Source organism: Podarcis erhardii, assembly GCF_964252035.2.
Source record: "Podarcis erhardii genome assembly, chromosome: 5".
Classification (NCBI taxonomy): Eukaryota; Metazoa; Chordata; class Lepidosauria; order Squamata; family Lacertidae; genus Podarcis; species Podarcis erhardii.
Genome location: NC_138509.1, coordinates 67,248,227 through 67,273,099, shown reverse-complemented (window position 1 = coordinate 67,273,099; position 24,873 = coordinate 67,248,227). Strand labels below are relative to the sequence as shown.

The following is a 24,873-nucleotide window of genomic DNA, read 5'->3' as shown; positions in this document are numbered from 1 at the left end:
TTCTGAAAATATACTGCTAAGTAACATTGGGTCTAAAGTCCCATATAAGATTTGTTTCTGGAGAAAATGCAGCTACTTTAGACAACATTTCTGTTCCAAATGGTAATAAGAGAAATGAACCAATATGATGGACAGAAGTAGTATTTTAGGTTGGCATGTTCATAATCTGGTCTACAGCCAAATTGGTTTAAAGTACTTGGGTCAACTGATTCCATTTTATAGAAGAGTTCTCTGGATTGGGTTATACTATAAAATTTTAAAGACGTAAAATGCTCTTGTGGAAAAGTGTGAAGCATCAGATGCCTCCCATTAGGTCACCTGGAATATGTTTGGAATATGTTTCCTCTTTCGTTTTGAAGTGCATGAATCAACTTAAGAGTATAAACATGACTCAAACTCTCTAGTCCAGGTATCATCAACCTTTTCAGTTCCAGGGTCCGCTTTTAACATATACATGCATTTGGGGACCTATTTCTTAACCTTTTACCATATATTTGAATGGTAGCAGTGCTCCTGTTGTGACCCACATGATTAGGTCCCAGTCCACTGGTGGGTCCTGACCCACCAGTTGAAGACCAGTGCTGTAGACCCTGCAAAAGTGACCATAAGGCCCAGGAGTTGGGGACATTTTTTTGATACTGGCTGAGGGTCCAGCATGACAAATAATTGCACCTGGTAGTAATGAGAGACTGATAACATAGCTTGTTGAATGTTCATTATAATTACTTGGGGAGTGGACAAAAGCATTTCCAACACTGGGCTCTTATACATTTTTATCAATCAAGCTTATGTACTGGTTTATATTTATAGTAGAATAATGTTTTTTTAAATAATAATCCGTTAATGATGGAATTCATGCTCTGGAGAAAATTTAACTGAATTGTTGAGGAAATTGTTGCTTTTGGCTCTTCTTAAAAAAAACCTAAATTACTAATTTCTTTAATCTGTGGAATTTTAACAGAAGAGAACAGTTTCTGCACAGACAGATCAGTTGTTATAAACAGGTATATTTGAAACCACCTGTTTTTTTAACACAGTCCTATTAAGTTGTCCATAGCAGCTGTTGAGAATAGTAGCCTTAAATTTGACTCTGCTGAAATAATTTTATCAGGAACATCTTTTATACTGTACTTGGTTGAGGTTCATGTTGTCAGTCTTTGGGAAGAACACAATGTAATATTGTAGCTTTGGAATATAGGCTCCTAGTGTTACATTTATGGGTTCCATTTCTGCACAGAGTTAGGTGCTTAAATTTCTTTGACTTCAGCAAGATTCAGGCGAATCCATAGGATAGTAACTTTGCGAATTATAGCAGAACCACATAACAGTTGCTTGTTATTATTGAAGATGAATTTTGTCATTGTTTTTTTAGTGTTTGTATTTGAGTACAGATCCTGAAATGTTAAAGTGATGTCTTTCTGACGTGTTCAGTAAGTTCTCAAATTTGCTAAGTGGAAATGAAAAACATCCAACTTTATGTTCCTTTAACATTGGCTGGGATCTGTAGATCCCTATGTGTACACCCTTCTAGCCTCATGGAAAGCTGTTCTGGATAATCTGATGACCTTTTGGTGCAACTTTTCAGGGGATAGCCTTTGGATCTCAACCATTATTTGTTCTGTTTCTGTACATGTCTGTTTTCCAATATACACAAATTATACAGTGAACAACAGTTAAATGTTGTGCTTTGTTCAAAAGAAGTTTAACCTATATGTTCATTGGTTATTCCTGTGTTACATGAAAATACGGTTTCTTAAGAGTGTTTTTCTTATTATCACTTTCAAACCCAGGGCTACACCTTCTGTGAAGTTATGTCAAGAATGCCCCACCTCTGAAATGTCTAGATTCCTAATGTGTTTCATTGAAAGTGGAAATGCAGTTATTTTTCACATTATAAAATGGCTTACATTTTAAATGTTGGGTCCCTATTAAATTGTGCTAATAAAACTATTGCTTTACCTTTAAACTGACTGTGTAATAATTTCTGTTTTAGTTCTTTAAGAATCCTAGTAGCATCCTCACAAGCTTATTCATGATCCAAACATTACTACTGATTAAAAGGAGTAGTAAGGTTTGATTTTGTATGACATTATAAACTTGCTCAAGGGCTCTGGAAGATTCAAGTCCTGTGACAAATCAATTCTAATTTCAAGTCACATTGAAACTAGATCTCATTGATGTTGAGAGTACATGCTACTGCTGCAGGTATTAGTAATGATGGTTCATTACTTTAGGTTTTGTGGCCTGGTAGGGAAACACAAATCACATTTTTCAATAGAGAGAGATACCAGTATGGTTAAGATTGTATGATCAACTTTCCTTCAACCAAAGCAGTGTTATAAACTCAGGTACTGTATATAAGCTAGGCACTAAAAGGCTCCTTAAATAAAGGTTACATTTGCCAAAATGGAATGTCTAGTTGCCATTTGGGGGCAAGGCAGCTCTAAAGTTGTATTTTCCAATATGGCTTTTTGGTTCCTGAAATTCATTCTGATTGTGCAGATAAAAATATAACTGATAGAATTCTATAGGATGTGGTATTAGTGTGTGAAAACAGTCAAGGTCCAATGATCCCCAGGCATGCATATCCAGATGGTGGTGTCAGGCGCCATCCTGGCTCTCAGACATCTTCATTTGGTCACAAGTGGTCAGTAAGCCAGGTGCAAAATTATCCTGGCTCATTTCTAGAACTGATGCAGAGAACATCACCACTGAGGATTGTGGCATTTTAAAGACTAATAGTCGCATCCTATGTTAGCTGCCCGCAACCAAAATGGACTTCTGCTGGTGCAGGACTTCCTCACTTCCCTGCAGTCCCCTTCCCCCCAAATCTACTCTTAGGGCACTCACTGGAGCAGATATGGAGAGGGTCTCGGAAGCAAAGAGGGAATTTTGTTGCATGAGCACTAGTTTGCTTATTGAACGTTGGCTGTCACTCTAAAACAGTATTGAATAACTTGGTGCCTTGCAGATGTTTTGAACTGCAACTTTTACTAGCCCCATCCAGTATGGTTCTGCTGGTTAAGACTGATGGGAGTTGTAGTTCAAAACATCTGCAGGATACCTGGATGGCCATGTCCTACCCCAGGCATAAGCAAACTCGGCCCTCCAGATGTTTTGAGACTACAACTCCCACCACCCTAGCTAACAGGACCAGTGGTCGGGGATGATGGGAATTGTAGTCTCAAAACATCTGGAGGGCCGAGTTTGTCTATGCCTGTCCTACCCTAACAGATTCATTGTGGCATCGGATCAGATGACATATGATGCAGTGTCACAAGACTGTTTTTGCTCCCGTAGCTGAACACTGATACCTCTCAGGAATTTTTCCAGAAAATAGCTGTCCTGAGTTGTATGTGTGTGTGTTTTCTTCTTTGCTTATGTTCCCACTTGTTAGTGTTGTAACAAGATTAATAATTGTTGAAGAGCCAGAAATAACCTGCTGCTGTGCAGTAATTCTTTGATTTGTCTTTTAAAGGGGGGGAGCTTTAAAAAGAAAATCAAAGATAGCAACATTTAGAACTTATTTTAAAAACAGCACACATCTTTTGTTCAGGAAATAATTGCAGAATAAATAAAGCTGTCTTAAGTAGTTAGTAATGAATTCACTCATTGCTATTTTTCACAACTACTTAGGATACTTAAGCTGCCCCTTCTTAGAATCGGGCAACATTTGCTGCATCTATAAATAAGCGTGTTGAATACAATATGGCAAGTGCAGCCCTAGCACTAGGCCGCAGAGTATGAAGTTACAGGCAGACACACCAGTGCAAATGTTTAGGATATAGTTGCCAGTTTCCCTAACCATCCTTAAATAATTTTAAGACAGTCTTACTATGAATAGCACCACTCACTCCTTTTAGTAATTTCGTTTAAAACATCCATTGTGACCCTCAATCTCCTAGAAGGAGATTTTAAGCTTGGCAGTAGAATATCTTACTTGATTGCATAGAGCTGGCTGATGCAAGGTGTGCCATACTATTGTTGCTCTCTGGTTTATAACTGTAAAACGCAGATGTGCATGCAGTTTAAAATTGCCTCTGAATTCCTTGGGGCATGTCCTCAAACAGAACAGTTTTGAAAAGTTCCTCTCTAATTAGATTTCAAACTCAGTGTTAGACCTTGTATAATCTTGTTGTTGCACCAGAATGGATGAGGGTGTGGGTAGATTAATGTGCTGCACGTGCAGCATGCTTAAATTTATTAATAACAATAAATTTCCCTTGAGTGGGAAAGAGGCTGGCATTTATACCACAATAAAAGTGGAATGTGAAAAAGAATATAGGAAGTTGAGTTGGAAATGGCAAGTTATTTAATTTTTAAAAATTCATAGGTTAGGGCCTAAGAATTGCTCCCCTGCATCTTCTGGAAAGCCACTCTGTAAGAGCCAAGGGATAGTATTAAATATATGGAGGGGGTATATCTGGAAGTTTGAAACCACCATTCATTAAGTGCTAACAAAATTGTTGTTCTTTTATGCAAGCAACCCTTAGGATATTACTGAATTTTGACATTTCAGTCCTGGATGTGCTTATTGAAATGTTTGAGTAAGCACATTTAGGGGCTGTTTTACAATCTGAACCTCGAAGTCACTGCAGTAATGTAAGTTTGGGACTAGTAGTGCTATGTTGTAGTAGCTAACAGATGTGCCCTGTGTAAGAAGAGCAAAAGGATGGGGCTTTGCCACAGTTCCAGCAATATCCAGAAAAACTAATATGGGTGCTGTCGGTTAAGACTGGAAACAATTCAAATTACATACAGCCAACTATGTGAGTCCAGCCCCTTGTGAAGTATTAAAATGGGACAGAGCAAAGCAGGATAGATTCCCATTTGCATAGGATTCTATTATAAATATATCAGGAGTAAGCTATGTTTTTGCTGTCACAGAGGCACATAACTTGGTACTTTCTGTGAGTGACAAAGGCTGGCTCAGGTACTCTGAATTTCAGCACATTGCTATTCAGTAATTAATACAGTGGTACCTCGGGTTACATACGCTTCGGGTTACAGACTCCGCTAACCCAGAAATAGTGCTTCAGGTTAAGAACTTTGCTTCAGGACGAGGACAGAAATTGTGCTCTGGCGGCGTGGCAGCAGCAGGAGGCCCCATTAGCTAAATGGTGCTTCAGGTTAAGAACAGTTTCAGGTTAAGTACAGACCTCCAGAACGAATGAAGTACTTAAGTACACTACCACTGTAGTGTGTTACAGGGGACATGTGAATTGAATCACATTGTACAATACAAATATACATATTTATTTTCTCTTTTAAATCCTTATATTTAAATTTTTGTTCCATGACTTGTAGTACATTATTTTAAAGCTAGTTTCATGCATTGTGATATGAATATAATTTTAGTACAGGCAACTCCCGTTTTTCACACCTTCAAAGAATGTGTGACTGCACATGTGCGCATTGCCTGTATATCATCGAAATATGTTGCATCTCATGAGCATTATCAGGCAAAGAAAAGACTATTCTCTACATTTAAGTGTTGTCAGAAGAATCTCTCAACTACTCAGTGTCATGTCTATACTAACATTATGCAGCCCCATAAATCTTAATTGTTTTTTTGATTGGACTGGCTGTTATTGACAGTTATTGGGAATAGGTTTCCTCTTTTACCCTCACTAGCCAGCCGATACTTCTCTGGATTAGGATAATACTTCTCTGGATTAGGTTAATACTGACTAGATCTGAAACCAAAGATTGAAGCTGGTAAGCAAATCCTGATCATTTAAGAGGGAATCTGGTTAGAATTAACCAAAGTTAATGTTGCTGTAAGGGCATGGAAATGTTTTTCTTTTCTTTTCTGGAGGAGGAACGGGGGGAAAGGAGCATGTGATCTAGTGGCCCATTCTAGATCACTTAACTATGGGGCCATGCCGAGGCACACACACCAATACATAATATTTTAGGGCTTTGGTGCTATGCATCAGTTATTAAAAAGCTAAAATGCACGATAAATGAAATATTTCACGAATGTGTATATAGTTGGTGTGCCCTCCTAGTTAGCAAATATGAACAAAATATAGTGCAGAGGTCCTATTTAACTTGTAAATCAATGTTCTTTATTATCATTACTGAAGTATAAATAGAATGCTGGACCAACATCAACATTTTAAGCTGAGGTTTTCCACTTGGTGATTTAAATCTTGATTTATATTGCTAGCTTAAATCAGTCCCCCAATGTTGTATAAATGAACAGATTCAGAATTAAGCCCAAAGGGGAGCAGCCAACTAGTTCATACAGAAATAACTACAGCACTTTCTCAAACATATGTGATCTATTTTGGAGGCATCAAGATGTAATTTTCTCTCATACCAGTCATACCCTACTTCAGCTTTAAAATGTGAGGAAGCAGATTAAGCTTTGTAACCTACTGCATAATTTTAACAAAAACATATGTAACATTAAAAGTACTTGGGCTGTATATAAGCTAGCTAAGACTGCAATACTAAGCATAGTTTCTAAGGAGTAAACTCCACTGCGATTTACTTCTGAGCTAATATGCACAGGAATACTCTGCATAAAAAGGGCCTTTTCAGTCTTTAGACATCGCTAAAAAGTTGTAATAGAAAAGTATATATTGCACCATGAAAAGCAAAATATGTGGTAATTTAACTTACTCTTTCCAGGAGGAAAAGTAATTGATGTTGAAAACAAATGTATAGATTTGGGCTGTGCCCAAATTAAAGAAATTTAACGACTTAATCTTATGGGTTTCAGCCTATTCATTGATTAAACTTGCACAAGAGTAAAACATATCTGAGGTCAGAAATAATGGAGTTGTAGGAGGCATCATCTGATAATCTTACAGATTAATCTATTAAGCATTGCATCACTAATGCAGGTATGTTTTAGCACTACTGGGGGAGGAGTAGAGGGGATTCCTTTCCCCAAGAGTTCTTAAGTGATTCTTAAGGCTGCTACACTTTTTAAAAAAGAAGACTTAAGAAGCACTCTGCACATGTGCAGAACCTTCCATTCTGAACTGCAGAAAAATTTCTTAGCAAAACAACATCAATTTATCTTGCACCTGAACCTGGGAAAATTCATAATTTGAACCTGGTAATTACATGGTTGATACTGTCTCTAGTCGATTATTAGACTGTGGAATGGCAGCAGCACAACATAGCCAAGCCCAAGGGCCCTCCTTATCTCTGAGTGTCACAAACTTGGTCTTGCCTGTGCTACTTGTCCTGCAGGTTGGTCATCCATTCTTTGTGTCATATGACATACATCCACATTATTTTGCTGCTGTTAGAGCACTGTTTCATACTGTAATAAAGAATCTCTCTTGTGTGTCTTTGATGCTGTACAGGTGTTTTAAGAAACGAGGTAGATTATCAGAGAGAGACTGGGATGAGTGAAGAGATTCAGGCTGCAATCCTACCCCAATAATAAGTTCAATAGGACTTACTTTCTGGGCTGACAGGGATTGTCCTTTGAAATACAGTCATACCTTGGGTTACAGGTGCTTCAGGTTGCACGTTTTCGGGTTGCACACCGCTCCGAACCCAGAAGTGCCGGAACGGGTTACTTCCGGGTTTCGGTGCTTGTGCATGCGGAGAAGCGCTAAATTGCACTATGCGCAGAAGCGCTGAATTGCGACCCGCACGTGCGCAGACACAGCGCTGCGGGTTGCGAACGTGCCTCCCACCCGGATCACGTTCGCAACCTGAGCGTCCACTGTACACAAATCTTAACAGAAATGGAGAACCTTTGGACCCATTATCTCCAGCCATTGGCCATGCTACCTGGAGCTGATGGAAGCTGTAGTCTGGAGGGCCACATATTTTGCTTCAGAATGTAATATTTTTAAAGAACCCCCCCCCAGTGGATATTGTGCTTCGATCCATCTTTACATTTTGCACTAGTATTTCTATATATAGTGCCACTGAAAGCCTGTATGGCCAGTGTAGTGGAATGCCAGTTTGCCCAGTCAGGAAAACTGCCCTGTGGTTGGTTACATGTCTGAGTGATCCTGAGTTGTACCATATGATTCTGTTATGAGCCATTTGAGCAACTTCTCTAATGTGTTGGTTGGCTTGGATATTGATAATATAGTAGTTCTGAATACCGAACACTAACGGCTATAGTATTCAGCTTGGCAACAGACTTGGAGCTATTGTCCATCAGTTGCTTTGCTCGCCTGTATCTATTCTTCTGCTGTTACATTCCAGACAGACAGACAGACAGACAGACAGACAGACAGACAAACAGACAACCAGACAACAACAACAACAACAACAACAACAACAACAACAACAACAACAACAACAACGTTGTTACCTACTCCCCTCCTGAGGGGCTGTTGAAGGTGCCTGTCAAGCATGGGTGGCAGTGGAGCCACAGTGAGGATGTCAGCACTTCTGTAACACACATGGCAATGGCTTAATTTATGGTGTCAGTAATTGTGATATCAGTGTAGATACACCTGTAGCCTAGAGTCAATTGTTTGCCATAGGTAGTGAGAAAAATGCTGAATTATAAGGCAGTGTGACATAACTAAAGCAGTGATGTGTTGTTGGGATGGCAGTGTGTATTTCTTTGCTTTGAAATGAGCAGTGTTTGCAGTTTAGACATCTGGCTCCAGGATGTCTAAGGAAGCTGAGAAATTCTGCCTCATGTCCAAAACTTGAAAGATGCACTGTGTAACTCAACAACAGGGGGTACTTTTGAAGCAACCTGTCTAATTCTGGCACATAGACTTTTAAAAATAACAAATACTTGAAACAATGTGGAATTTGTGGCATCTTCTTTGGCACCAAAGACTCCCAAGTTGTCCTTTTGCTCCCTGAATGCAGAGAAAGATCAATTTGCATTTACCTATTTAGTTGGACTCTGGCCTCAGCAGTTACAAGGAAACTTTTCTTCTTGCATCCCTCCCCAACCCTGACATGTAGCTCCATTAGATCTTCATGGCACATCCATAACCTGAAAGAAAACAAACCAAAAAACTAACTCATTTTTCTTGTTTGTTTTAAGTTCTGTTTCCTTTGCCGTTACACAATAACCACTTGGGAGAATTCAAATTATTATGAAACTACATCTTGTACTTCCTTTCCACAATATTTCTGATATCAGGCATGTCAGTGGGAAACTGCCTCTTCTCTGTAGTTAATAGGGTTGGAAGAATGTCTTAGGAACTTGCAAAGTATTTCAATTTCTAGATAACATTCCATTTTTTCTGCCCCAGGGGAGTTCAATTTCTAATATTATTGAGGCAGTTTTACTAATATATTCTAAAAGGGATTTGGGGAATTGAAGACAGTAAGTGTTAGACCATTAATTCTACTATTTGGGGACTCTGGAATGCTTTTTCCTGTGAATGGGATAGCTTGAGTAGTCATATTATAGAAGAATCCCATTTCAAAGTTAGAATGATTTTTTTTTAATCTGCACTTTCTACAGTTGATAATGTGAGTGCTTAACCTTCATTGGCCAAGTGCATCTTTGCTTTTTCTTCCAAGTACACAACTGTCAGGTGTTAATTTCTGTTGGCCAAGGCATCTGGTACCTTCATTTTGCAACTTCTGGTGAATGCTGAAGATGCACCTTTTTGCCCTGGCTTTTGACACTTAAAGTGTATGTTTTTAGGATCCTCTGTAATTATAAGTTGTTTTAAACTGTTTTTAATGTTGTGCTTTAATGTTTTACCTGCCCTTGGACCTTGGTGTAAACGGTGGGCAATAAATTAAAAAATACTACTAGTAGTAGTCTCACCCTAGGGTTGAGCCTCATCATGGTGGTTATAAATTGAGAGGAGTTGGCACCCCTGGCCCCATTACTCCTCCAAGGGATGACTCTTTGGAGGTGGTGATGTGTCACCCATGGCAGGACTTACTCTTATGGGCAGATACCTGAAGAAGCTTCCTTAAACTGCCCCCTGCCATGTCTCATTCAGCAGTCAAACCAGCTTTATTTCAAACACCCAGTTCCAGGCTACATTGGCCTTAAAGTGTTTCCCAGAAGGACGAATGTCCGAAAGGGCTCCCTCAGCGCACAGTTCTTTCTGCGGCCTCTGCACACCTCTTCCAGCTGTGTAATGGGTGCTGGTTACCCAAATTGCAAGTGTGTAGGATGGCAGGGATAAAATATGTATATTTATAAGAATGCGCCTCATGATGATTCATAAAAAGGCTGTAGAATTTTTCATTCAGAAATTACCACACACCGCGTAACACACCTTGAGTTCACCTGACTGGATCTTCTAGATCCCCCTGGCTTTTTGATCTTACTGAGTGAGACCTATGCTATCCAGCATTTGAAAGATCAGAGCTAGTTCCTTGAATAGTGCTGGGAACCAAATTGGCACATGTAATTTCCGTAAGTTGAATGCTGTACTGCAAATGTCATTATCCCACAGATTACTTCCTTGTCTGCCAATATATGCTTGTGCTGCTTGTCTGTATCATATCAGTGGTGGGGTGGGTAGGGGGGAGAGAAACCTAATTTACAAAAGCTTCCTGAGTTGCCTAGAGTTGATTCTTGCATGCCACAGGCAAAGAAAGTGAATGGCTTTTACAGGCTAGAGCTGACTGTGTTGATTTGTCCTTACCTTGGGCATGTTGAAGCTTCTGAACAGGATGACAGCCCCGCATAGAATACACTCGGCTTCTAAGGTTACACATGTATGGGTGGTGGTTGGTAAACTGGCCGCATCCCTTCTTATCAGATGAAACTGATAGAATAAGTCGTGACTGTAGCTGCCACTTGAGCATTAATTGGCTGTGCCAGGTCTAAGCCCTTTCCCAGACTGTAAATCTGATATATCAAACAAAATGAAAGTAGTATGTTACTGGTTCAGGATCCAAATTGTTGCTTGTTGTTTGCTAAGGACTCTGTAAAGTACAGTAGTCTCATTTACGTACATCTCTTATGCATACATTTTTTTCTAGTTCAAAAAATAACCTTCCAAAGCTGGTATTCTGTGCTTGTACCTTATAATACTTTGCTTAGCACACCACCTGCTACTCCAAAAACAGCTGGAGATTTGGAAGATTTTGAAGGATAGGTGAGTTGAAAAGCTTAGAGGAGATTGCTTCACAGTGGTACCTCGGTTTATGATCTTACTCTGTTCCAGAAGTCCATTCTTAAACCGAAACCATTCAGGTGCGCTTTCCCTAATGAGGCCTCCCACTGCCAGTGCCCTTCCACCGTAAGGTTTCTGTTCTTAGACCGAGGTAAAGTTTGTAGACTGAGGTAAGCCTCCGGTTTTGTGGAAGTTTGTAACCCGAATCGTTCGTAAACAGGGCTGTTCTTAAACTGAGGTACCACTGTATTTGTAAATATGGATTCCAAATGCCAAGGCTTCTGCAACAGTAGCAGTGGCAAAAACAAAGCGGCAACACCCTATGCAATATTAGTAAATGCAGGTGTTATTTATTTTGTTAGAAAGAAGCCTTTTTTAAAGACACACACAGGGGTGCACATTTTGCTTCTGGTGTTTGCTGGATGAGAATGCAAATATAAATTGTTATAGGCAACATAAGTTTTTATCGCATCATGTCACTAGTTCTGCTTTTAAGATTAATTCTGCCATTTTACTATGTGTTTTTGTTGTTTTGATATAAATAAATCAAGATGCACAAGCTTAGGTGCATGTGGTAGGAGCATTCTTTTCTCAGCTTCCACTTTATGCAGAAGTGGTACAGTCCCTTTTGCCCTTGGGGAAAGATAATAATAATAATAATAATAAATTTTATTTATATCCCGCCCTCCCCAGCCGAAGCCGGGCTCAGGGCGGCTAACAATAATCAAGGACTCTATGCCTTAAGTTACAGTTCACCTTGTGGCGCATTCCAGTTCTGTGATCTTGCAGTTCTGTATTTCTGAGTTCCTTTGGACTAGTGTCTCTTGCTTTCTGTTCCTGATGCTTGACTGTATCATCCAAAATAGAACTTTTGCATCACTCCCTGTTGTGAGATATACAGGTTTCCCAAGTGAGGACAGCTTACGTGTCACGTGGGAACAGAGGCGGGGCAGGAAGAGAGATGTAAAAAATTATTTTAGGTGATAAGGGAAGTGGGGGGGAACAAAAAGCATAAAAATAAGGCTGTGAAGTGATCCTAACAGTTCTAAGCTTTGTTCCGTGCTTGAGTACCCATTTTCCCCTGAATGTCAGATTCTCCTTTTTTATTGGCACCAATCCCCATTTTGCTCCTACCTAAGCAAGGTCAGTCTCTCAGATTAGTTAGAAATGTTGTGTAACTGGAAGAACTTGCAAGTTATCAGTGAATTGCACCTGCTTGCAATTCCATCACCAAAAAACAAAAAGCATGTAAGATTTCGGTAAATGTTTCCTAGTCCATGTCCAGTGCAAATGAATATTTGTGAACATTTCTGCTGGTTGGTCTTTTTAGCTGGTAAAACGAGTTCTGGACCTGGGCACGAGGTAGCAAGGTACCCAGAGGTTGATCTGAACTCTCCTTACAGTTAGAATGGGCTATATCTGTCATTGGGACTACTCTTCAACCAAAGAAAGGACCGGTATCTATCATTTAACTTCTTTCAGTAGAAACAAACTCAGATTTGTCAATGGCCTGGTTAAATGATTAATGATTATTCCACAACTGGTTCTAGCAGTAATGGTTTGGTTGCAATTTGTGCTAGAGCCTTCATGTCTGATTCCTTAGTTCTTAAGTAAAAAATAAACAAACATCAATTTTTTTTAATAGCCTGCCTCTCAAAGCTATTTTTTACTCTGTAGTGGTTGAAGTACTAAACGCAACCTAATGAAATACACATGTATAATTAAGAAGTTTAACACCCCCATTTGCTCTAGATTAGAGTGTGATCATCTAGTTCACTGCACTATGTATGCTTACCTAGGAGTAAGTCATAGTGAACTTAATGCTGCTTACTTCTGAGTAGACTTGCACTGTGAATTAGTGTTTAAACCTGAGAAATTATTTTTACTTGCATTCAGAACCCAAGGAGAGATTGACATGGTATAGTTCCTTAGGGAAAGAATTCCAGAGAACCACCATCTTATGGACAGCCTCTTAATGTACCTCTGCAAGATCTTGGTAGTTCAGACAAGTTTGAGACATTAAAAGTTAATCCATATTTGTGATTTGTTCATAGTTTTCAACTTCACATTTTGAAGTAGGTCTACAGCTCTCAAGCTACTATCTAGTAATGCTTTTTAAAGAGATATTTTTGGTCATACCAAGGCCAATATAATCAGTATATTATGTATTTCAATTTAGTTGTCCTTTAAGTATTAGTTATTGGATTACTTTAAAATATTGTTTTCTACAGTTTCATTCAGTTTACATTTTGAGCCAATTAAGATATTGAGTTTGAAACTTGTAGTTGACAGTCTGCTTTTAATTAGTCGTGTGAAGAATTTGATAAGATCACATGAATGTCTATACCATTTTGTGAAGATTGAAAAACATATGGGAGAAGTCATGATAAGATACTGAGTCATAATAGTACAATAGACCTGTCAAACTTTGGGTCAGATTATGCACATAATTTTTATACAGCTGATGACTTATATATGTCACAAAATGTTCTTATCATACTAAAATCCCATTAAATCTAAATGGTGCTTCCACCATTATGCCCATGATATTACATTTATGTCATGTATTTGTTAGATCCTTAGTTCATACATGTTTTTTTCTGTTCCGAAATGTCATATTCACTGGTCAAGTAAAAGTAGACTAGAAGCTGCTCTAACTTCAAATGCTATAAAAGCCAAAGCAGATTCAATGCAAAAGATGGTAATTCACAAATGGCAGATTTTATTACATAAATAACTATGTCCTAAACAATATAATCTTTGATATATGGTTATCTTTCCACTGTTCAAATGGCCAATTTTGTTCTGTGCCCAGCACATAAATTTGATGCCATCAAATGAGGGTTAGGCTATCATTTGATGTAGAAAATTATGGCTCTGTAACTTCTAGCAAGGTCAAAGTGATCTTGTCATAGTCTAGATTAGTTGGCTCAATGCAGCTATGGTTGTTAGTCACCAGTCTTTGCATTATTTGCATTCCTGCATGACAGGTGCCACATCAGTTCACACTTCCTGATGAGAATATCAGGTAGGTGTGCTTTGTGACAACCACAGGCTATGGTACATGTGGGAAGTATACCCAGAGCTACCTAATTTGAGAGCAGAACTTCTTGGAAGCATCTGGTTTATGTGTTGGCAGGAGCAGTGTTAACTTGCATTTCCACTAGCTTGGTTGCAGAGTCACCACAGATTACAGCTGCACTTGAAGACGAACCCTGAATATGTGCTGTGCAGTTATCAGAAGTTGTGTTAGGATTCTCATGTCAAACATGGATATTTCTTGTTTACTGTTGGGAGGCAGCATGCTTCTGAACACCAGTTGTTGAAAACCACTGAGGGGAGAGTTCTTTTGCACTCAGGTCTGCTTGTAGGCTTTCCGTAGGCATTGCATTGACCACTGTGAGAACAGGATGCTGGACTAAATGGGCCACTAGGCCTTATCCAGCAGACTCTTCTTATGTTCAAACTTCACATATTGGAAGTCGCTTGTTAGGCAGTTTCTGAATTTATTTAAGCACTCTTGACTGTGCACTGATGTTGTATCACACTTGGTGAGTGGGAACACTTTCTCCCTATTCCTATTTTTTGTGATTAAAAGCTACACATGGCAGTCTGGCATTTTGTTTCTTTCAGGCTTCAATAGGAAAGTTCCTTGTTTTGGACCTGCATGTGTTAACTGCATGCAAAACAATGCAAGTGGGTCTGTATCCTCGCCAACAATGGCCACATGATAACCATGACCAGCAATCTCAAAGGCACTGAATACCATCATTGTGTCAGCATCACCATCTGCCAGCTTAACATTTGAAGCTGAATGAGTAGCTGCTGTAGTTGTTCAGTGGTGTTGTGCGTGCATTTTTCTTCAGCAGTGCCACTTTGTTTTAACTTTGATCACCACTTCGGTGATCAGTCATTACGTGTTGGCAACAGTGCGAGTGCTGCCAATCCACATTTCCTCACCTGGTCACTTACTGTAAATACGTACAAAGGTCCACAAATTTTGTGTGGCTCCCAAGGGGAATGATGGGTCTCAGTTGTGAGTTTGGGGGATGCTTGAAGTGCCTCTGCAGCTCAGTGCAGCCGTGAGGCAAGTGCTGCTTTCTGCCCCCGTCCTAAACTGATAGGTGGAAAACCAGCAAGTTCTCCGATTCATTATGAAGTTAGTGTGAGGTCTTTGCTGTTTTCCAGGCTGGATAGGAGTGAGATGAAACTCACCAGAAGTAAAACTGTTCACCAGTGGCAAGCCCATTTGTAGCCCCTGAATATATACTATTGATTATGTGAAGGAATAGCATATCACAGCTGCAGTTTAACACTTTTGTGGCATGAAATATATTAAAAAATTGTCCAGTAGCACCTTAGAGACCAACTAAGTTTGTTCTTGGTATAAGCTTTCATGTGCATGCACACTTCTTCAGATACACAAATTGGTTCATTCTGGCAACAAAGTTGATCAAACAATTTTGGCACCTGTACTTGCTTCTTGTAAAATCATACAGCAAGGGGAAAGCATCTTATTTGTCAGGCTCTTGCAGATGACCAGATGGGAGTGTAATGGGGACTGGTACTCTCTTGTTTATTCTGAGTCCTTTTCGAGAGACAGTAGAGAGCGCCTCTAGGGTGAAGTCAAACCACTGTGTTAGTAGCACCAAAGTGACCTCCTTGGGGCACAAGCCATGGCAGTGTGTATGAATGACGAGACCCCCCTCTTGGCCTCACTGTGGTCCAAAGGAAAGCAGAGCAATCGTTTGGCACCAGATTGGCTGCAGGAGTTCCAGAAGGAGGTGTACAAGGCACCATCCAACTGTCTTAGGGACTCTACTTAGATTTGTGTAGGGTTTGCTCCTTAGCTTTTTCTTCTCCTGAAGATATCCTGCAAGGCAGCAGAGGTTTAGGACCAGAGTTTTTCTTCTCCTAGATGGACTACCTTTCCAGGTTGACGAGCCCCATCTGCCCCTCATTTCCCTCTACAGCACATGCTGTAACTGCATCCTTGACCATTGTACCCACTATATCTTCGCATTCAGGGGAAGTTCCTAACTCACCAAGGGTTTGAGACCCATCTGCAACCTTCACCTTGGTTTAGCCCAGTGTATGGGGTGTTAGGGAACACATGCTCCTTCTGGGATAGTTTTTCACCTTTGGTTTCCACCCTGCACTCAGCTCTCACCTGTGGCTCCTAAAGGCTGTCAGCATGTGACAGAGGCCACAATCCTGTGTACATACTATTATAAGAATAATGCTATAGAAAATAGAAGCTCTCAAGTGTAAGTAATTGTTATCTTAAAGTTTCCCATGGATTTAGTTGTTGGTACTTTATTTGTATGCCATGTTTCCATTTTATAATAATTACTTGAATCTTCTTTTAACCATTCTACTGGGCTTGAAGAAAGGATTCTAGGTTTAGATTTAACTGTATTATTTTGTTTAGATGGAATGTAATGTGGAGTTGCTTCCCACAATGTCATTCTTAGAACTAAAAATAAAGCAGTTGGAGACAGATTATTTAAAATTTAGCCCAGCACTAAGAATTAGTCACACTCAGTGTACTTACACTTCAGGTGTAAAAATGTTTAGAAATGAAAAATGTTAGAACTAGCAATGCTGAATGGGAGTTAGTTTTCTGTTTCATTGTTACCTAGAATATGGGTTTCAAAGTAGGGTTTATGCAGTCAAATGCCATAGTCTAGTGAATACAATCACCAACTATTCCTGAGATTAACAGTACTTTTTTCCAGTATGCCATTGTCCATTGCATTAAAAAAATTACTCTGAGCTAATATTTCATTGGGGGCTAATTTAAATAGTGTTGTATGGGAGTAAAATGCATTACTTGCCATAACAGGTTTCAGTATAACTGAGTTGCTTTATGATGTACTGCAGTAAAGCCATGATCCTGCAAAGGCTTAAATCACATGCTTCACTGTGATCACACTAGCTCCTCTGGCTTCAATTACTGGATGAGTCATTCCTGAAAAAAGTACTGAATCCCACCAAGGCTGTTGCTAGCAATCTTGAATATATTGCTGTCATGTTAACATGTTTAAGCAGGGATGGAGAGCCCGTGGCCCTCCATATATTGTTATGAATCCAGTATGCATCAGCCCTAGCCAGCACAGCTAATGGTCATTGATGATGGGAGCTGTAGTTGGCAACACACTTGGAAGACCAAGGTCCCCATCCCTATTTTTTTAAAGGATGAAAGGGGCCCTCCTAGTGACAGAACTTTAAAAATCGTAACCAGCATTCAAAGACATGCACAAGTAGTTATGCATAGTCAAATGTTATTTGGGTTTCTGTTTCTCAGGTAGCAGTCCTCATGTAACATGACAGGCTGCCTTAAAATGGAGAGTTTGAAAAGCAATTTTGGACTGGGTTGAGGACATAAATCAATCCCCTTCACACAATTAAGAAGCAGGATCATACCTGCCACCGTACCACACACTGAGGTAATGTTTGAACAGTGGTACCTCGGGTTAAGTACTTAATTCATTCCGGAGGTCCGTTCTTAACCTGAAACTGTTCTTAACCTGAAGCACCACTTTAGCTAATGGGGCCTCCTGCTGCCGCCATGTTGCTGGAGCACGATTTCTTATCCTGAAGCAAAGTTCTTAACCTGAAGCACTATTTCTGGGTTAGTGGAGTCTGTAACCTGAAGCGTATGTAAGCTTAAGTGTATGTAACCCGAGGTACGTAGAGCCTGCTCTGCACGTGTAGGCTCACCCTGTGATGTGGCTCCTCTCTGACACTGTCACTTCCACGCAGGGAGGGTATAATGCATGAAGGTGACTGTAGGGTCTCCTGTACCAAGAGGACAAGTAGCAATTCCACTGTGGAAGTCCTTGGGTACAACTATAACAAATTCTTTAAAATCCAGGATCTTATCAAGAAATTTCTGTGTGCTCTTTCATAGTTATCCACAAATTTTTGAATGGCCTTTTTAGACAAAATATTTGGTAGTTAGGACACTGCATGTCTCACAATAAGGTAGGGGAGTGTTTGCTGATGTCACACTGAGTTGCATGAGAAAAGTCAGCATGAGCTCAGGAATTATCCCCTTCCCCATCAGGATGACACTTAAAGGGCAGTTGCAGCAATGAGCCATGAATCTCTGAGCCCCTGCTCATTTGAGAACTTACCCGTTGGAGTTGATCAGTCATGAATTCAGGGTTTGGATAGTATTGTCCTTCAAAATGTTGAAATGTGAATGAGGGTGTCTGATTCAAGTGCTGTATTGGCTTGAACATGAACTCTCTGTGGCTTTTTGCAGATTTATGGCTTTATGTGACTTTATGACTGTCTGCTAGCTTTACCCTCTTCTAACAAAACCAGGCAGGGGCAATGGAGGGATGGAAACTGTAGTTTAGAAGTTCTGTTTGGAACCCTGGCTGAAGCTTTTGGTGCTCAACATTTCAAGGTCTCTGGGCCAGGATTGTTGACATTTTTCAGTTACTCTAACACACTGTTGCTCTTTCCTAACTTAACATTTGGATGCAAGTGGGGAAAAGTACATTGTTTTCATGCTTGATGAAACCAGTTTTGAAACCCATTTAGGAGGGCACTCCCAACTTTCAGTGTTCTTATGTTCTGCTGTGAGCTAAGGCAAACCTTTTGTGTGTTTAATTTTTGAAATCTTTGCAGACGAACACTTTTCCAACACTTGTCCCTTGCCACATTGATCTACTAGGTGATGGTCCCAGGAGAAGTTTTAGTTTTGATATTTTACCCATGAGATTGCCATTAAGTTTGTAAAACTCAATACCACCTTACAGATGGGTATGTCATTTCATTTCTGTGCAGCTGCCTTTGGGTACCTATAGCCTGCCACATTATAAACAACCATTGTAGGACAACCATGTCTAACATGGTTGATGAAAATGGGTCAGTAGATAAAAATATACCAGTGTGTAAAATTCCAGCAGCACAAGAGAAACAGCTGCATAAGCCCTGTGTCTAGCTAATCTATGTTAAGCATTAAAGTTAGCTGTTGAACATTTTTAGTTTTCAGTGTCTCAGCACTTGTTTACCTTCTCATTTGTCTCTGCTGACATTGTGAAAAAGTTACTACTTAAATGGGGAATAAAAGAGAGAGCCCCATTAGTGATAGGATAGCTTTGAGAGCCTGTGCATACTGACTCTATTTTAGCTATATCAGTGCTACCACTTTCCCCACCCCCCCGACTGAATGTGCTAATTATTCATCTGAGGATTGAATATCAGATCTGTTCTTTTCTTTTCTTTTTACTTTGGATTTGCAGGTCAACCACAAGTTTATGTACAATAATCTTAAGATATTGGATAAATCACTATTTCAGAGGTTAAAAATAAATTTAAAATATTTTACTGATTGGTTTACAGGTCACCTTGTAATGGAGTTTTCAGAGTGTTTTGCAACAAGAAGATAGACAATAGACATAGTGTTCTTGCATTGGCAACAAATTTCCTTTTTGTAATTTGATTTACGTCAACAATAGAGCCAATAAGATGTAATGATACAATATGTGTGTTGAACTAGTTTGTAATAAGAATGCCAAAATACAAACAGTGCTTTGGAAAGTCAATTTATTGTTTAAATGTAATGGAATTTTAAAATTTAAAAATTTTAAAATTGCCTATCTACACCAGATAATCTTAAAAAGGCATATCAAAGTTTTTAAAACAAACAAATCAGGTGGAGACCAGTGTTGTGATAAACATGGACCAAGGATTTTGTCACATGAACCAGTGACTTGGCTTTTTATGGGTTAGTAGAAAATATTTACCCAAGTCAAATGTTTAATTGAACTTTGTTATCCTTAGTGTATCAAGCATTGTGGAATCCCAAGGCTTCTGTCTGGTATGACTGTTTTTATAAGATGTGATTTTTATGTAACATTCTTTCTCTCAACCCGTTTCATTTTTATTCATGGAGTTAGAAAAGACAGTGTAATACTGCAGGTAGGTTGGCATTTCACATACCGTATTTTTCGCTCTATAAGACACACCAGACCATAAGACACACCAGACCATAAGACGCACCTAGTTTTGGGAGGAGGAAAACAAGAAAAAAAATATTCTGAATCTCAGAAGCCAGAACAGCAAGAGGGATCGCTGTGCGGCGAAAGCAGCGATCCCTCTTGCTGTTCTGGCTTCTGGGATAGCTGCACAGCCTGCATGCGCTCCATAAGACGCACACACACATTTCCCCTTACTTTTTAGGAGGGAAAAATTGAGTCTTATAGAGCAAAAAATACGGTAAGTACTACAGTACTTTTAAATACTGGCTTGGATCCCAAGATAAGTTAACCTAGATCAGGGGTGCCCAAACTTTTTTCAAAGAGGGCCAGATTTGATGAAGTGAACATGTGTCAGGGCCAACCAGAGTTGCTGAGCTTTTTAAAGGCTTTTACCCCATAATTAGTGACCAGATGACAGATCACCTAGAGACCCCATATGTTGAGTGGTGAAAGAAAGGCATGATATAAATGTACTAAATGATGAATGAGAAAGCCACTTCAAATACAATGGGTTAATACTTTTTTAAAAACCCACAACTTCTCTTAGTTTTCAAGATGATCGGTCAGTGCTGACTTGCATTCCATATAATCACACCCCAAACATTGTTCTGTACAAACAATTTACTACTTGTTAAAGAAAAAATGCTAGAACATGGATGAAGGACAGACCTGTTTTCCAGTTGTTGTTTTTTGGGGAATTTAGTACATGGTCGAAGATTTGATGTTCATATAATATGATTTTAATCCTCTTTTAGTGGGTTCATGACCTGTATGCTAAATTGTTCCAGAAGTATGTACTTTTCCTGGATAAGAGCCTTGATTTTATGTGAACAGGCCCTGGGGCAGAAGTAAGATAATGTGAAAGGGAATATTGACACAAGAAAAGAGACAGGAAGTGGTTGAAGGTTGGTTTACTAAACCAGGGATTAAGAGGATAAACAAGGGCCTTGTTCCAGGCAGTATTCCATTCCCCTGTGGTGCAGCTGAGGAATTTTCATCTTGATATGATTGGATGAAAAATTGAAGTTTCATTCCGTATAATTTTTTAACAAAAGGAATGGTAGGGAATGTTCCTTCCCTCCATTTTTTAAATTGCAAGGTGATTTTGGATCAGGGAGGGCATCTGTCAGGCACCACCTTAGCAGGAGTTTACCCAAAGATAGTTACAATAGACTGCCACCATTAAGACTAAACGTCCTGACAAAAACTATGCTTTTTCAAAGCTCATAGGATGACTAACCTTAGCAGAACCCTGTGGACTATCATTAGAATATAAAGGGTAGCGTAACCATTTAGTTCAACACCTGTGGAAGATATTTGATGGGGACCGAAGCATTTTGATAGACTAGCACGTTCCTAAAAATGGTCGTGTTGCCTACACACACACACTCTGTCCTTACAGTGTTTAGTCTTAAGGATCTGAGTGAACAGTTTCCTGTCCCCAGTAAGACATCACTTGGTGTGGGTTGCTTGTCATTATCTCTTCGTAGATCATGATTTGGCATTTTCCACCTGCAGCAAAGGTAGTAGCAATCTGCTAAATAGGTATTTCCCCCTATTCCCCCCCACCCTATCATTCACAATTCCAGCTACAGAGAACTAAGCAGTCTTTTGAAGTTGAAATCTTTTCAACTGCTTCATCAGATGAAAAACGTTTGCAAACATCCCAGTTTAGCGCATGTGGAGTTACCTAGCATGCATATCTGAGAAATTCATAATGGCAGCTGGCTTGGAATAGAAGTATTTCTCCAGCTCTGGAAAAATTGCATTTTAATTAAAACACTAAACCGCTTACTATTCTGAGAAAAGGAGGACAGGGACAGTCCTTCACCTTATTTTTATATATTTTCTTCCTGCTGCTATACTTATTTGTACTATAAACTAGTTTCTATAGGTGGCCTAAATTGCCTTAATGACAGAGGGTGGAAGCCAACATGGTGCAAGCAGGCCGGCTCATGCATTGAGACACCTCCCTCTTCTCCCCTGCATCCATCTGTATGCACCTAAAATGTGCTTTGCAGGGTCCATCAACCCTACAGAAATGTTCTTGTGGAATTGTGGGTGACAGAAAGAGTGACCCCCTATTGCACGAGTAGAAGTCTGTTCCACTTGTGCATGGACAGTTTTGGATACAACTGAAATATTTACTGGTTTTACTGTGCATTGTAGGAAGATAAGTACTGTAGTACATGGGAATAGTGGATCTATACTTTTATTTTATTTTATTCTACTATTCTGTTTGTAACAAATGGATTAATATAGTCCAATTGATGGCTGAAGCGTATTGATTATCTCAATGTTTATAGAATTATAGAGTTGGAAGGGACTCCGAGGGTCATCTAGTCCAACCCCCTGCAATTCAGGAATATCAACTAAAGCATCCATGACAGATGGGCCTCCAAACTCTGCTTAAAAACCTCAAAGGAAGGAGAGCCCACCACCTCCTGAGGGAGTCTGTTCCATTGTCTAACAGCTCTTACTGTCAAAAGTTCTTCCTGATGTTTAGTCGGAATCTCCTTTATTGTAAATTGAATCCATTGGTTCAGGTTCCGCCTTCTGGAGCAGGAGAAAACAAATTTACTTCAGTTTCCATGTGACAGCCCTTAAGATACTTGAAAATGTCTATCATATCTCCACTCAGACTCCTCTTTTCCCGGCTAAACATTCTCAACTCCCTCAACCCTTAGTTTCCATGTAAATTATGTTGGTGTTTTACTCAGTTTTGTTGTGGTGGTGGTGGTGGTGTGTGTGTGTGTGTGCGCGCGCGCACATTCATTTTAGTGATAAAATGTCAAAAGTGCCATCACTAACTCCTTGAGCCATCAGATGTAGAAATAATGAAATCATGCAGCTCTAAGTAGAGAATTAGCCATTCTAACATCTTCTCTAAGATTCTGAGCATAAATATATCCTTCAGGTTTTTTATGTATCAGACTGATAGGACTAGTGGTGATATTATTGTGAATTGCAACCCAAAACTTGTGGATTGTATCTAACATAAGTCATTCTTGGAGTAGGCTCTTTGAAATTAATGAACATAACTAACATGGCTCCAATAATTTCAAGGGGTGTTATCTTGATATGACTAATATTGGCTACAACCCTATGTTTATTTGTAGGCTGTGGCCCAGATCCAAAGATAACATTGTTCCTTGAGCCCAAATCAAGAGTGACTTGCACTTGATTTTCTTGAACAGCAGCCCTCTGCCATTGTAAACTGCTTATGTATTGCTGGGGGTTTTAAATTCATGATATGGCATAGTAGTCTGCTGCTCCAAGTAAAAGGGAAAAAATGAGCTGGGTGCAGGCCCCCTCCATTTGTCTATGTAGCTTTTAGAATCCTGGCCAGAGTTTCAGGAGTAAATAAAAACTTCAAAAAAACCAGATATTTCGGTGTATAGATTAATTTGTTCTCCTTTCAGTTCACTTCATATTCACAAAAAGCAGGCACACTTCTTGTATTATTGGTGTAACATCTGAAAGGACAACATGCACATCTCCGCTGTGACAGACTGTGCACATTCCAAATGTGTGTGTTTATGTGCATTGCCTCCCACAGGTGAGATGTGCAATTTTCCCATGCTACATACAACATGCAGTAAGAATAGAGGCATAAGTAAGCCTTGCCTCCTTGCACACTGTGCTGTAATGTCTAAAGCATAGGTCACCAACCTAAGGCCCATGGGCCGGAAGCAGCCCGGCCCATGAGCTGCCCCCTAACTGAGCATAGTTTGTGGTGATTCTCAGGCCTTTTTAAAAAAAAATACCTGTAGCTTCTACTGCCTAACTTGTTTCCAGTTATATATTTGCATTATTTGCAGATTAAAGCCACTGCTGGCTGTAATTTGCAGATAATGGCGTTAGAACAGCTGAAATCTATGAATGGCCTGACTGATGGAAATATTCAGGCTTGAAGTTGTGAGCCCATAGAATTGTGCCAAGTTTCACTGTCCATCCCCACATTGTTCCAATGAAGGTTTTTATTTACGTTTGTTGTAAACTGAGCAGTAGCGATTTGCTTCCTGACCCAGACTGTGGGCTATTTTCATTTGTGTCAGGTGGGGACAGGCATTCTTTGTCATGACATTGTGACCTCTGCTCTGTCAGCTTCAACTGTCCTTTTGTTTGCGGCAGGAGTAACCAACCCATCAGCATTTTTTAAGCACAGGCTTTTCTGTTGTATCCTATCGAGAACGCTGGAAGTCCAGTCATGAAGTAATTTAAGGAAACATTTATTAATTAGCACATACATATTTGATGGCTAGGCTGCTAAAGCATTTGTTGTTACCCCGTTTTGTATTTGAATAAGTAAACTGTAAATATTGCTTGAAAAGGTTTACTGAGTTACAGAATGCTACTCATATTTTAAATACCTTCAGGTCTGTACCTCAAGCACTTTACCTACAGGTGGCTTGTGTTACTTCTATCAGAGGTTGTTGACCAAACTACTAATGAGAGTTGGATCCTTTTTAAAACCATAGAGTATTCATCATAGAACTACTGGAAAAATACAATGTAAAAATAAACTGATCCTAATCTCTGGAGTTCAGTTGTGCACTGAGATCCCACATGAGTACTGTTAACTTCAGTGTGGGGGGCCAAAAGATAAGAGAATGTTTCCTCTGCATGGTTAGATCTCTCTTTATCATTTGTAATTACATATACATGACAGTTTAGTTTTACCAGGACAAGCTTCAACAAGGCTACATTCTGCCTCTCCTGTGGCCCAATGGCAATGAAAAGTTTCAAAGTGGCTCCATTTTTTATTAGCCGCAGACCAAAAACTCACTAATTTTCACTATTGTTAGCAAAAATGAGCCATTTTCATAAACTATGAT

General features: G+C 39.6%; 1 protein-coding gene across 3 annotated transcripts in view; it reads left to right on the top strand.

The window, feature by feature from the left end:
* CAB39 (calcium binding protein 39) overlaps positions 1-24,873 on the top strand; it is a 46,691-nt gene that overhangs the window by 1,391 nt on the left and 20,427 nt on the right. The window contains exon 1 of one of the 3 annotated variants that reach the window (XM_081861640.1): positions 18,103-18,208. The exons of the other annotated variants lie outside the window; for them this stretch is intronic. The gene's annotated coding sequence lies outside the window, so the exon portion shown is untranslated. Of the gene's footprint in view, positions 1-18,102; positions 18,209-24,873 lie in introns of those variants that run through there. 3 annotated transcript variants of the gene reach the window in all.